The following is a 14,737-nucleotide window of genomic DNA, read 5'->3' as shown; positions in this document are numbered from 1 at the left end:
CACTGCTGAGTGATGCACAAAGGGCGGGGCCCCCATTGCAGCCTCTCTCCTCACGCACTGGCCCCTGCCTCCACAGGCACTAGGAAGGGCTCCTGCCAGAGTGGCTCACGGGCCCCCAGCCATCATCACCTCAGCATTCTCCTGCTTGGGTGGCCCATTTGCCCAGCTTGCCACCTTGACTCCCTCCTGCCTGACAGGCTCGTACATCCCATAGCCACCGAGCACCCTCTCACCTGGGCAGCCTGCCTGCCCTGATTGCCGCTTCTACATCTTCCTGCCTGACAAGCTCATGTGCTCCAGCAGCCTTGGGAGCAGACGCCAGTGGGTGGCCCACATGCAGAGATGGGGCTGAAACCACAGCTGAGTTCCAGGGGACATGCAACTAAGGAAGAAGAGCTGAAATCTCTCCTCATGGCTGTGCAAATCATGGCATTACACTTCCTCTGATGGCTTCCTAAATTCAGCACCTGGGAACATCCCAATGGACAAGTGCTCCTGCAGCTGAGACAGGTCTGGCTTTAGCAGCTGTGGGTTTTGTGGGCACATACATGCTGGGGTTTGGCCAGGCCAGAGTCTGAGCTGCCTCCGTATCTCACATAGTGTGTCCAGGTACATAATTACCGCAGTCCTGGGACCTGACCTCAGTGGATCTGGGCCAGTGGCCTGGTGAAAATGATGCCTGAGTCACCAGGGCCAGTTGCCGCCATAACCATGGTTAAGGTGGGACTGAGAGCAGTACCAACAGCAGTGTACTTTGTAAGCCCACACAATGGGCGGGAAGGAGACAAAACAGAGCACACCCACAGGTGGACACCTCCAGAGGAAGAATACTCAACGGCTTCTGTCCCAGTGGGGGTGCGCCAGTCCTCCCGACCTCACACCGCAGATCAGAAACACAGCTAAGAAACAGACCTGAGGGCCTCTGCTCCAACGACTAGGGATCAGAACCCAACCCTGACAAGGCAGTGACAGCCACAGAGGAAAGGGAACTTTCTGCTGAATAAAAATCAAAATTAAGAAAATCAACAGGAAAGATCAAACTTGGAAAATGTTTGCAATATCAATATCTGGCAAAGAACTTAGATACAGATGAAAGAATTTTTACACTTCAAAAATAAAAAGACAATCCAATGGGAGAAAATGGCAAAAATATATTTATGGATATGTTATATATATAAATATAAAGTATATGTATCCATGAATATATGCCTATTGGCTATTTGCATGTCTTCCTTTTATTTTTAAGTGCCTAATTACATTTTATATATATATATATATATATATATATATATATATATATATATATATACACTATTACATATAAAATAGATAACTAATAAGAACCTACTGTATAGCACAGGGAACTGTATTCAGTACTCTGTAATGACCTATATGGGAATAGAAACTAAAAAAGAGTGGATATATGTATATGTATAACAGACTCACTTTGCTGTACAGCAGAAACTAACACAACATTGTAAATCAACTATACTCCAAAAAAATTAATTAAAATATTTACATATATTGTATACAACATATATATTAAGTATATATAATTTATATATATTTAGAGATTGCTCCATCAAAGACGTACAAATTATAATTATGATGAGATACCACTACATACCACTATAATGTCTAAAATTTAAAAAACTGTTAATATCAAGTTTTGGTGTGGACCTAGAGAAACATGAATACATTGTTAATGGGCTTGTAGCATGAAAGCTTTAAAGTTAAATATACATTTGCATATGACCAAGCAATTACCTAATAGTTCATACTTATCCAAGAGATATGAAGTCTTAGGTCACACAAATTTGTTCACAAAAATGTGTAACACCATTATTCATAATAGGTAAAACTGGATATGACCAAAATATCCAAGATTTTTTTTTAAACATCTTTATTGGAGTATAATTGCTTTACAGTGGTGGGTTAGTTTCTGCTTTATAACAAAGTGAATCAGTTATACATATACATATGTTCCCATATCTCATCCCTCTTGCGTCTCCCTCCCTCCCACCCTCCCTATCCCACCCCTCTAGGTGGTCACAAAGCACCGAGCTGATTTTCCTGTGCTATGTGGCTGCTTCCCACTAGCTATCTATTTAACGTTTGGTAGTGTATATATGTCCATGTCACTCTCTCACTTTGTCACAGCTTACCCTTCCCTCTCCCCATATCCTCAAGTCCATTCTCTAGTAGGTCTGTGTCTTTATTCCCGTGTTACCCCTAGGTTGTTCATGACCTTTTTTTCCCTTAGATTCCATATATATGTGTTAGCATACGGTATTTGTTTTTCTCTTTCTGACTTACTTCACTCTGTATGACAGACTCTAGGTCCATCCACCTCATTACAAATACATCAATTTTGTTTCTTTTTATGGCTGAGTAATATTCCATTGTATATATGTGCCACATCTTCTTTATCCATTCATCCGATGATGGACACTTAGGTTGCTTCCATGTCCTGGCTGTTGTAAATAGAGCTGCAGTGAACATTTTGGTACATGACTCTTTTTGAATTATGGTTTTCTCAGGGTATAGGCCCAGTACTGGGATTGCGGGGTCGTATGGTAGTTCTATTTTTAGTTTTTCAAGGAACCTCCATACAGTTCTCCATGGTGGCTGTATCAATTTACATCCCCTCCAACAGTGCAATAGGGTTCCCTTTTCTCCACACCCTCTCCAGCATTTATATGATACTGGCACAAAAACAGAAATATAGATCAATGGAACAGGATAGAAAGCCCAGAGATAACCCCACACATATATGGTCACCTTATCTTTGATAAAGGAGGCAAGAATATACAGTGGAGAAAAGACAGCCTCTTCAATAAGTGGTGCTGGGAAAACTGGACAGGTACATGTAAAAGTATGCAATTAGAACACTCCCTGACACCATACACAAAAATAAACTCAAAATGGATTAAAGTCCTAAATGTAAAGCCAGACACTATCAAACTCCTAGAGGAAAACCCATGCAGAACACTCTATGACATAAATCACAGCAAGATCCTTTTGGACCCACCTCCTAGAGAAATAAAAACAAAAATAAACAAATGGGACCTAATGAAACTTCAAAGCTTTTGCACAGCAAAGGAAACCATAAACAAGACGAAAAGACAACCCTCATAATGGGAGAAAATATTTGCAAATGAAGCAACTGACAAAGGATTTATCTCCCAAATTTAGAAGCAGCTCATGCAGCTCCATATCAAAGAAACAAACAACCCAATCTAAAAATGGGCAAAAGACCTAAATAGACATTTCTCCAAAGAAGATATACAGATTGCCAGCAAACACATGAAAGGATGCTCAACATCACTAATCATTAGAGAAATGCAAATCAAAACTACGTTGAGGTATCACCTCACACCGGTCAGAATGGCCATCATCAGAAAATCTCCAACAAGATTTATATGGGTGAACCAGTTGTGGTATATCCATACAATGTCATATCATACAGCAGTAGAAGGATAGAATTATGAGGAATGCAACAAGGATGAATCTCAGAAACACTATGCTGAGAAAAAAGCTAGACACACAAGAGTATGTACTTTATGTTTCTGTTTATATGACTTTCTAGAAAAGGAAAAATGAATCTATGGCGACAGAAAACATATCAGCAGTTGCCTGTATCAAATATGGAGTAGAGAGTGACTGCAAAGAGGAAAGGGAAAACTGCAAAGGGGGGTAATAGGAAAATTGTCTACCTTGATGGAAACAGAGTTACAAAATATTTACATTTGTCAAAATTCATTAAAGTGGACATTCAAGTTAGTATATTTTTTATATTATACCACAATATATTTCTTTTAATAAAATAATTATGAAGAGTAGGTAAGTGGGCAAAGGACCTGAACGCCAGCTTTAGCTATGTTAGAGCTGTCAAATCAAAAAAAGATCAAGTTGCCCCTAATTTAAAAACCAAGAAAATGCATAGAAGTTGAGGAATAGAGATTTTAACTTATTTTAAGAGTGAGTTTTCTAACAATTAGAGCTTCCTAAAAATGAAATAAACTTATTTTGAGTTGGCAATTTCTTTCTCAGTGAGGACATTCAAGTACAAGATGACGATCATTTTTCAGGTATGTTGTAGAAGTGCCTTAGAGATTGAAATTTGCATTAACCAATATTTAAGATGATTCAATAACATCAGAAAATATGCTATATTTATATATGCTCTTTTATGGTAGAGTTCTGTCTATAATGTTTTCTAAAATATCCTTTGAATTAATATTTCAATAGTAGTCTCCAGTGCTGCAAATGTAGGCCAGAAAGTTAGATCTGTGCACAGTCTATTTTTTAAGAAGCTTGTAATCTGGAAGAGAAGATAGACAAAAATGTTGTAGCAAAATGCAGTAAGTTTCATAATAGAGATATCCTCATGCTCTTATATGACATGGAAGCAGTGTCACATTCTTAATATGTCATCTTTTTCTGAAATACTTCAGTATGAATTTCTAACAATGATAATAATTAATTAAGGCATGAATTATTTACGGAGAGATACTAGTTATTCCTAAAATATTTGGAGATTGTTTTAACATGAAGGTATTTCTTAGAATACCTCCAGTAAAGTTCCAAAACGTGTCTTTCAAAGCCTAAATGTGTTTGTACAATCCTGAAAACCTCAAGGAAAAATGTGAATGTTGCTGATTATCCACCATTTAAAGTTTTCTAGGCTTTGGCATTTTTCTGTAAGTATAAATAGTTGACTATGAACTATGCAGAGAGTTGTTTTACCTGAATTTCTTTGAGATCCATCAGATGTGGCCATTAAAATGAGTCAATCTCCTCCATTACAACTACTCACTGTGCAGGCTTCTAGTCAAGCATTGGTGGAGATAGCGCAGCTCAATTTAAATGTAAAATTCAAGGTAATGTAACTAAACAAGTTAGTCCTATCCTTTTCCCCTTACTTTCCCTTAGAGAGTTTTTGAAGTTAGGGATTTGTAAAATGAAAATATTAAACCAAATTTAATAGCAAAATGTCATTGATATCATTAGTGAAACCAAGCCCAGTTTCCATTTACCCCAAAGTATAAATTGCCTATCTGAGAAGCAGTTCAAATTTAAGTCATGTCAGATTGGTGGTCTTTCTGAGTTTCAGTTTGGAACTCTTATTTGAAGTCATTGTTTCATTCAAGAGCATCTCAATATCAATAGCAGGTTTTCTACTTCAGCAAAAGCCTTGATGTACATCAGTGCCATTGGGTCCAGAGGATAGCCTCTTTGTACGTTTTTTTCTCCCAGTCTCACTGCAATGTTAAAGTCACTGATAACACAGAGCACATTTCTAATCCTAACTATATGCCCTAATTTTGGCAGAAATCCACTCCTCCACTTTTATGCAATGTATTAACAACCAGAAATTTAATTGTATTTGTTGAGACTGTAATATCAACGTGAAGCATTCCTTTTTTGAAGCTCAAATTCTTAACACTTGCTTTCCCCTTTGCAAGAAATACTTACTCCTTTACTCCCTTGTCCCCTTAGGCTACCTACGTCATACTTCAGTTAAGAAGACATTTCACAAGGGATGCCTTTCCTCATCCTTCCAGGTGAGAAAGGCTCCCTGTCCCATGGCTCATAGTACCCTGTCTATATTTACTACAATTAGTAATTATTCTTTAGACTGCAGGCTCTAAGAAATATGGACAATGCTTGCTTTTCCACACCTTGTATTACCAGCACCTAATGCAGTGCCTGGGACATAGTAGAAGTTCTATAAATATGTAATGATTGCTGAATGAATGAATGAATGAATGTGTTAGTAACAAGATAAATGCATAAATCGTATTTGTAAAGCACAATACAAAGTAATTTCATTAATATTCACCCACTTATTTGTACCTTTATACCCTTCTCTTCATTTATATATCTTAGAATTACTTTTAATTTTATCAGCAGGGATACAGGATTTAATGATGAAATTTTGATGACATGTATTAGAAATATTTGTGAGTGAGTAAGCACTATGCCATGGTGAGAGAGAGAAAAAAAATAAAAGCTATTGCTATATTCTTGACTCAAATCATACTCAATATTATTTGTTACATATTATATTACACACACAAATGCATTCTCACTGGCATGGTATCACCTACATTATTATAATTTCCATTTCCTTCCCAATCCCTTTAAAGCCCATATCTGACCCTTAGACTTATTAAATTGCATTGTTTTAAACCACTTCTCCAATTTGTCAAGGTCATATTACGGTCATGTTGAATTTTGATCTTGACAAAGTATTAATCAGTCTTATCAACTAAAGAGAACTGTAAATGACTAAATCCACATGCTTTTCTATCATCCTAGACTTGATGAAAATATTAAATAGCCTCTGGCCCAGGATTGACCTCTACATATAAAACTTCTGTCCACTTTGGTTGAGGAGGAACTATAAATGAGTTTCATTGTTCTACCTACTTTGTTTCCAATAAATAGGTCTCTGGTGCTGATCTATTTTTATAAATTTGTGAATGAATTCAATTAGTAACATTTTTATAATATTAATATTTAATGTCTGATTTCAAGTCGTGGATGAAAAAATGCTAACATCAATGAAAACTACTACTTGCCCAAATAGATTAATAATAGTAAGAACAGTTAAAGTAGATTTTAAATCTACTGTCATGTTTATTTACTTTCCTGAATTGTTCCCACTGTGCCACTTCCTTACTTTCTGAATATGACAGGTTCATGCATGACGTCCTCCTCTAGATGCTGTGCCATTAAGAAATCTCACTGATTATAATAGGTGATCATCTATGATGGATAATAAATATGCTTGTGCATTTTCAATCACAAATCCATGTCTTGCACACTGAAATGATTTTACTTGTTGCTTGATCACGGGGACTTCTTCCTCTGAATAAATAAGACTTGACTTTGCCTCTTTATGCAGTCATCTGCTCACAGTTCTGCCTCTCTCCAGTAGACTGTGTCTCCTTAAAGACAAATGAATATTCATTCATCTTTGATCCCCTTTGCTTAGCATGCATAGTAATTGTTCAACAAATATTTGTTTAATAAGTTAAACACCAATATGCCGTGAAGTAGGAAAATCTGGAGATGTGAGTAGTCAAGATGGGGGGTGTGATTAAAGGACCCCTCTGAATTCTAAGAACAACATACTTAGAAGGGAATGCATGAATAATCAACAGGGCTGACTACTTGACAACTAGTATGTATTCAACTTTCAAATTCTATATTATAAGCATCCCTGAGTGTAAGTTGAAATGGATAGACAGGAATTTTTGTTTTATTTTTTCTAATGAGGAAGCAGTGTAGGTCTCTATTCTCATGGCCTCTGTTGCTTCCTATGAATATTTCTCCAATATCTTGACATAATCATTTTCAGGAAGCCAAGAGAGTCCAAAAGAAAATGACAAACAACAGAAATTGCTTTCATTTTCTAGTGTTTGGAAAAACATAAAAATAGGTTTAAGTTTTTCAAACATACTTAGATTTCATGAGATTTTACTTGGTTTATAATCAATATGATAAGATGCATATATATGTATATAGAATCATCATTCATTTTAAATTGGAAATAATGTGTATCCCCATGGCTGATTTGCAAACTGTCAATAATAAGAACCAAGCTTATGTCCTCCTAAGTCTTTTGTAGCCCCATTTTAACACATTTTCTGAAAGTTATTTCACTTCAACCACTCTAGATACTTTCTAAAAAAACAAGAGATGACTTTTTAAAATTTTCCTTTCAAAATGAAAATATTAAAATATGCTACAAATTGGTGCAATAATGGAAGCTACAACTTACCACGTAAGTTTGTTTGTAATTGAGCAAAATATGTTCCAATAATTTTTGCATTGTATTTGCCTTTCTCTCTGTAATTACTAACCCTTTTTCTTTCACTATGGAATGTGAATTTTGATTTCTCATCTTCAAATTTGCCTTTAAATACATTTCTACCCTTATTTTTCTTCCATCTGGAAGCTAAGTTTTCAAGAGAAAATTTGTTGCCACAAATATTGAATGACTTCATATTAGGAATAATTCTAATGCAACTACTTTGTATTTGGAAATGTGCCACTGTGTTTAGGAAGGCTAAACACATACTTTTGGGTAAGTTCAAAAAAGATTACTCCAATGATTCAACCAAATATATTTCAAGCATATTGATAAGAAATTTCAAACTAATTGTGTGTGATAGCCATCAATTAAAGGCGTAAAATGAATGCCTGCTATTTGAAAACATAGTTAAGCCAAGGAAAAGCTGTGCATAACTAGCATGTTCTGTAAAGATAATTGGCTCACTAACTAAATTCTAACAGCCCATTCACATTTCTAGATTTTAATTGAAGAATGGATGGAAATAGTAAGGTGAGCTCATTGCCCAATACACATAAGCATGTGACAATTTTAATTTCTGCAGAGATGCCCATATTGTATGAAATCTTATTAATATTTTGATGGAATACAGTGAATCATGCTGTGAAAGAAGCACATATTTGTTGTACATGTGTTCACACACACACACGCAAACACACAGATACACACACATTTCTTTTCTCTCCTCTCTATTCTCATTTCAGTCCCATTTTTCCTCTTCTTAGATAACTGGTATCATGAATTGAATATAAATACTTTGAATCCATGCTTGAACTTTTTACTATATGCAAATGAATCCATGAAAAACACATGATTGCTTTGAGTTTTAAAAATTTATATACATGTCATCATGCCAAATATGTAATCTTAAAAATCATTTATCATGTATATAATTAATTACTTCGAGTGAAGTATTGCATTGCATCTTAAAAATAGTTTATATATGTCTTTTGTAAGCAGCATAAACTGGAATTTTAAAATTTATTTTTATTGTCTCTGTGATCAAATGTATTGTGATTATTGATCTATTTCTCCTTTATTTTTCCATGTTTTATTCCTCCCGGTACTAACTTCGTTTAAACACATTTTTCATTCTCTTTTTATGGTCTACCTTTTTATGAATCATATATGAAGTCTTCATTTTTAGTGTTTTCTGAAAAATTTGACATATATGTCTAACTTGAAAAAGTCTAAAACTAATTATCTCATCTTCCTCCTAAGCGGTTCATGGACCCCTCAAATTTTAAATCTGATCTCCAGTATTTCAGTATATTATCTAGTGTTTTAGTTTTACTTTGTACACACCCCCATTGGCTATTATTTTTTACACTCAACCGTTATTCAGATTCATTCCAACATTACAAATTTCTTTGCTGGTCACTGTTCAGTGCACCTTCCTACTTCTTTTTATGCTTATTTTCTTCCTTACTGAAGAACATTCTTTGTACAATGGTCTCCAATCTTGCCTAAAACACATGAGAATTATGTGAGAACTTTTTAAAGCTCCCATTATTGAAACACTGCCTAGATCACTTTGGTTAAAAAAAAAAATCTCCAAGTATTGGCTTCAGGCATCAGAATATTTTTTAATGCCTTCAGACAATTCCAATAGCTGCTGCTACTGCTTTAGTCATTTTGTTGTTGTTGTTGTTACAGTTTGTGGGTGGTAATTCCTCTTTGTCTAGGAATGAAAATTTCTTTACTTCTTGTTCTTGAGTAGTTTTTTGAAAATGAAGTGTAGAATTTTAATTTGGACAGCTATATGTGCTCAGTACTTTGAAGATATTATTCTATTGTTTTCCAGCATCTACCTGTTTTCTGATAAGACAACAGCATCTACCTGTTTTCTGATAAGACAACAGATATTTAAAGCCAGCCCTCAAAAACAAGGCTTATTATTTCCAGGGCCCCCTTGAATTTCTTGGTTTCAACTCCTCCTCACTATTCTAATGTTGAATTTGTTTTTTCTCCTTAAATCCTGAGACTGGGGATCCCCCCATTTTTTATAAGCTTGTTCATTTTCTTTTTATGTGCTGCTACATGTAAAAGCAACATATAAATGAAAACACAAGTATAACAAACTGTGTGTTCAGGTTGGAAGAAAGGATTCTCAATATCAGTTCAGCCTATCCTATTGACTGAAAGCATTTACCTTGTTTCTTTTACAACTAACTTGAATATTATGAGTCTTACATCTAATATACAGTACTCTTCACCCTTCTTGGAACGTCTATGCTCAATAAGGACATTAGTTGATTTGTCACTAATATTGCTTTCCCTACATGTGAGTGCATTCAGAGTTCTATCCTGTCCCATATACATAGCATAATCTTATATTTTGTATCTAACTGGCATCAGTTTTCCTTTTTTTTTTCGATTTACTTTTAGCAAGACTGTACTGAAACACTCTTACACCTTAATAGATCTAATTGTCTGGACTTAAAATAATAGATTTCTCTATCACAGGGGCATTTGTCTGTACAGATACTGATTTCTGTTCTCTGCACATGTTTTCATGTTATATGCCCAGTGTAATATGAAGCGAGTTAATTTATTGTGTTGCATATAGTAAAGAATCCAGCAGAATAATGTTATTTAGGGATTTTTTTCCATTATTTCTATGAATAACAACAACATCAACAATAATAGTAATAGAAAAGATAATTTCTACCTATAGCAAGTCTCAGTTTTTTCTTAAATGCAGTAGAAGGCCCTTCACACTCTATTTGTCAGCTTGGCTTCAGGTTTTCATATTGTTGGCTAGAAGACAGATAAAGGGGATTATGGACAGAACTGAGCCTGGTTTCTGCTAATCTCCAACTTGAATTCTTTCAAGGGTTGCAAAATATGATTCAAGTATTTCACAGGCCTTTATAACCTTTGTCATCTGTCTGGTATATGTGCCATCACGGGTGGATTTGGAACTGACATTTTATATCTCTGATCTCAACTGTATAAATATTTGTTTAGACTGACTATCAACATAGAACACAGACATTCTCTTCTGATGTATGGATGATAGAATAGTCCTTAACTGGGCCCCTAAGGATGGGGCAGGCACAAACTAACAGAGGGCAATGAGGCAAATTTTCAATGAACTCAGATTTTATATTTTCCTTTAGGTAAAAGAGTGGTTGCTTCTATACCAAAAAACTATTTCTTATAATTTGGGTTACATTAAAAATATCTCATATATACAACCATTTATCGGAATCTATAATAGTGACTTGGTTTTCTCAAATACATTATATATGGAGTCCTTTAGACTGGAATTAAATTAATCATGGTGGTATTTTTTTTTCTATAGACTTCCCAGCTATTTTCCCCTAGGAAAACTCTCTTAAATAATCAAGAGAAATAGTTTAGGCAACATTAGGTAAATCATCACCCTTATTAGATGAATTAATATTCTTGAAGTTATAGCTCATTTCATGGAAATCAGATTAACCTGATGTTATGGGCATTGTCATTTATCAGTAAGTTATTTGTTAATATGCTCAGTATGTGACATAAAATATGTAACTTTAATAAGAGAATGGATCACCTCAAATAATTTAGCAAATCTTGAAAATGATAAGGATTAAAATTGTGGATGTATAAAGGACACAGAAGCTTGGAGAACTTTAAAACCATCTACTTCTCTCCTGTTTCCCTCACACAAGGAAATGAAGGCTGACACTTTAGCATGGTTTGGAAATCCTTCTAAAATGTATCTGACTTTCTCTTAGAATTAACAAGTAATTTAAAGTTTTAAGAACTGCAGAACTGATCACATGAATTACCGTAATTTAGTCAAGAATTTTTTTGAATATCCACCTTTTGACAAACATTGTACATATATATACCAGGTTGTAGAGATGAATAAAATCTTCCTTAGTCTCAACTGAAAGAAGAATCCCCCAATATTAGTGAATACTGAGGAATTAAGGATGATGCTATGAGAAAATTTTTATAATGTGAAATTTATTAAGTTAAATAAAATATTGTGCTTTTGAGATTAGAATGACTTGGTTTTGTTCTAATGATACTGATGATAGACAGTGGTTGTATTTTGCAGAAGTTTTATGGGAGCAAAATAAAAACTTGATAATGTGATATAAATTTGGTCCCCCAAGGCGATTTTTATTGTTATTTCTATTGGTGTTGTTAATGAGAGAAATTTCTGTGAGCTATTAGAAAAAAAAATGTGGATATCAATATCTAATCAAAAAGAAGGACAAAATAATGGATAATTAGAGAATATATATAACCAGTAAATTAAAAATATACTCACATGCTAAGGAAGCACAGTGGTGGAAGTTTTGCTCATCATAAAGCTTTAACAGTGAGTAGAAGGTATCTTGGTGTCTTGGGTGTGGGAAGATATGCTAACAACCAGTGATAGATCCGTTGTAAAATTTGGAACTGTTTCTTTGGTATTAAATTTCACTTAAGACCTGTGCTTCTGGACAGGATGGAGTAATAGGAAATGGATTTACTCTCCTGGCTTAAACTGCTAAAAGTAAAAAAATATATATATATTAAACAATACTTTTAGACATTGAGCAATAAACAGCACAAGACAACGGTTGTATAAAGCTTTAATTATAATGATAACCCATAAAAACCAGTGGCATAATGTTTTGTGTAATACAGTTAAATGTTGGTGTTTGAACAAGTCCCTGGTCACCTGTGAAAAATAAAGGTGGATTCTCTTTTCATATTTATTAACAAAATGAATTTCATAGGGATGCAGTATTTAAATATGTTAAAATACTACAATTACTAGAAGAAAACATTTTTGTTTTATTTAATAAGAGTTAATTTTTAAAATTTTTTATACTTTTATGTGTTGCATTTATTGCTTTAAGATTATACAAATATGTTTTGATATAATTGAATACATGCAGCATCAACTAGAGTATTCAATACACAGAGTATTCAATGGGTATAGGCTTAGTAGTGGGACCAAATTAGCCCTAGACTAAATTGTTTCACTTGCAGCCTAATAAGGCTTACAAGGAAGCCTCAAAATGATCAAACTATTTCTTAACTACCTCTTTGAGCAAAGTTACAAATATTTAAAAAAAATACAAATACGCTCTGCAACCAGTAAAGTAAAATTCACAATATCTGACATGCAATCTAGAATTACTAGGGATGCAAAGACGAAGGAAAATATAACCCATAACAAGGAGAAAAATTAATTAATGAAAACAAACTGAAAAATGGTACAATCAGTAAACAAAGACATTCAAACAGTTATTATAACTAATTTTCATAGGTTCAAAAAGTTTAAAGGAAAGCATCAACATCTTAAATAGACATATAGAGGATATAAAAATAACCCAAATTGAGTTCCTAGAGATGAAAAATATAGTTTCTGAGATGAAAAATCAACTGGATGGGATTAAAAGAGATGAGGCAATGCAGAAGCAAAGATTGACCTCCGTGCAAAAGCAAAATTTTGTTATTATAATCTGTCCCACTGAGTAGTCCAAATATAAAGTCTGAAATGCAAAATGCCAGCTTGGTCATCTTTTTCCATTTCAAGTTTGCTTTACCCTTTCTGGTTTGTGCTTCCAAAAATAATTAAAGTATAAAATTATGAAAATTGTATTCAATGGTATTAAAATGAAGCATCTATCCATTTTATGGATTGCCCTGCATAATGCAAATATCTAAAATCTAAATATTATGTGTATATATACATATATGTATACATACATATATGTATATATATCTCACTAGCAGAATGAAAAGAAAATATGAAAGTACAACACAAGTTGTGGAGGAATAGAGTAAAGGAAAGTAAAATGATAGTATTTTTGTTTTTAGATATAGTTGCCCTACGCAGTGGAAAAATGATATATGGATTAGCATATTTTATTTTCTGAGAAGCATGAATCAATTTAAAAGATGAAAGGGCAGATGAATTTAAAGAATCATTAATTTAAATACATAATCAGTCTTCAATTTTTTTGTTACTGACAACATCCCCTTTAAGATTTTCAAAATGCTGAAAGGTGGGATTCCAAGATTTTTAGTTGCTATAGAAGCAATTATTAGCAAATCCTTTCTTCTAATCTCATTACAGAAAATAGTGCCCTTTGTGCCCAGAGAACTCCCATTAGAACAGATAGCTAGTGGGAAGCAGCCACATAGCACAGGGAGATCAGCTGGGTGCTTTGTGACCACCTAGAGGGGTGGGATAGGGAGGGTGGGAGGGAGGGAGACGCAAGAGGGAAGTGATATGGGAACATGTGTATATGTATAACTGATTCACTTTGTTATAAAGCAGAAACTAACACACCATTGTAAAGCAAGTATACTCCAATAAAGATGTTAAAAAAAAAAAAAGGAACTGCATTTCGGAGCAGCTCAGAACATAGGGTGTACCACTCTGGAGCTATCCTACATTTCCTGTGTCTGATTAAATATTGTGTATATATGCTATGTATTTATATCTCCATCTAAATATACATCTATATCTCCTAAAATACTCTCTCACATATAATGAAGTCACAGTTTCCAGATAGTTGTTCTGGTAGTCATTAGACAAAATATAGTCTCATTTATTTAAAAAATGTGAAATGAGAGAAATGTATGAAAAACTTGATCCATCTTCTGACTGAATTTGTGGTATTGGTACCTTCAGAAGAGAAAATAATTAATTTATTGTAAATTATTTTATTCCTCATTTATTAGAGAGGAAATTTCTAAACTGAAACTGTTAGGGCTTAAAGGGTTTTTTTCCAGAAGATAATATCTGAGGTTCTCACCTTACACTGAGCAGTATATCACTAGTAAACAATCAGACAAATATGTACATTATTAAGTTATTTTATTTTCACCTGGCTTTTTAATACTATCATCTGATATACATCATATTAA

General features: G+C 34.1%; 1 long non-coding RNA gene across 1 annotated transcript; it reads right to left on the bottom strand.

Moving 5' to 3' along the window:
* Positions 1-6,926: 6,926 nt before the first annotated feature.
* Positions 6,927-12,352, bottom strand: LOC309802739. Its single transcript, XR_014293864.1, has 3 exons — positions 12,138-12,352; positions 10,536-10,624; positions 6,927-6,956 (listed from the first exon to the last, which is right to left on the bottom strand). It is a non-coding gene; the product is annotated as an uncharacterized lncRNA (long non-coding RNA).
* Positions 12,353-14,737: the final 2,385 nt, after the last annotated feature.

The sequence above is a fragment of the Mesoplodon mirus genome, assembly GCF_964341445.2.
Source record: "Mesoplodon mirus genome assembly, chromosome: 1".
Classification (NCBI taxonomy): domain Eukaryota; kingdom Metazoa; phylum Chordata; class Mammalia; order Artiodactyla; family Ziphiidae; genus Mesoplodon; species Mesoplodon mirus.
Note: the sequence above shows the minus strand (reverse complement) of the source record. Positions and strands in the feature narration are given on the sequence as shown.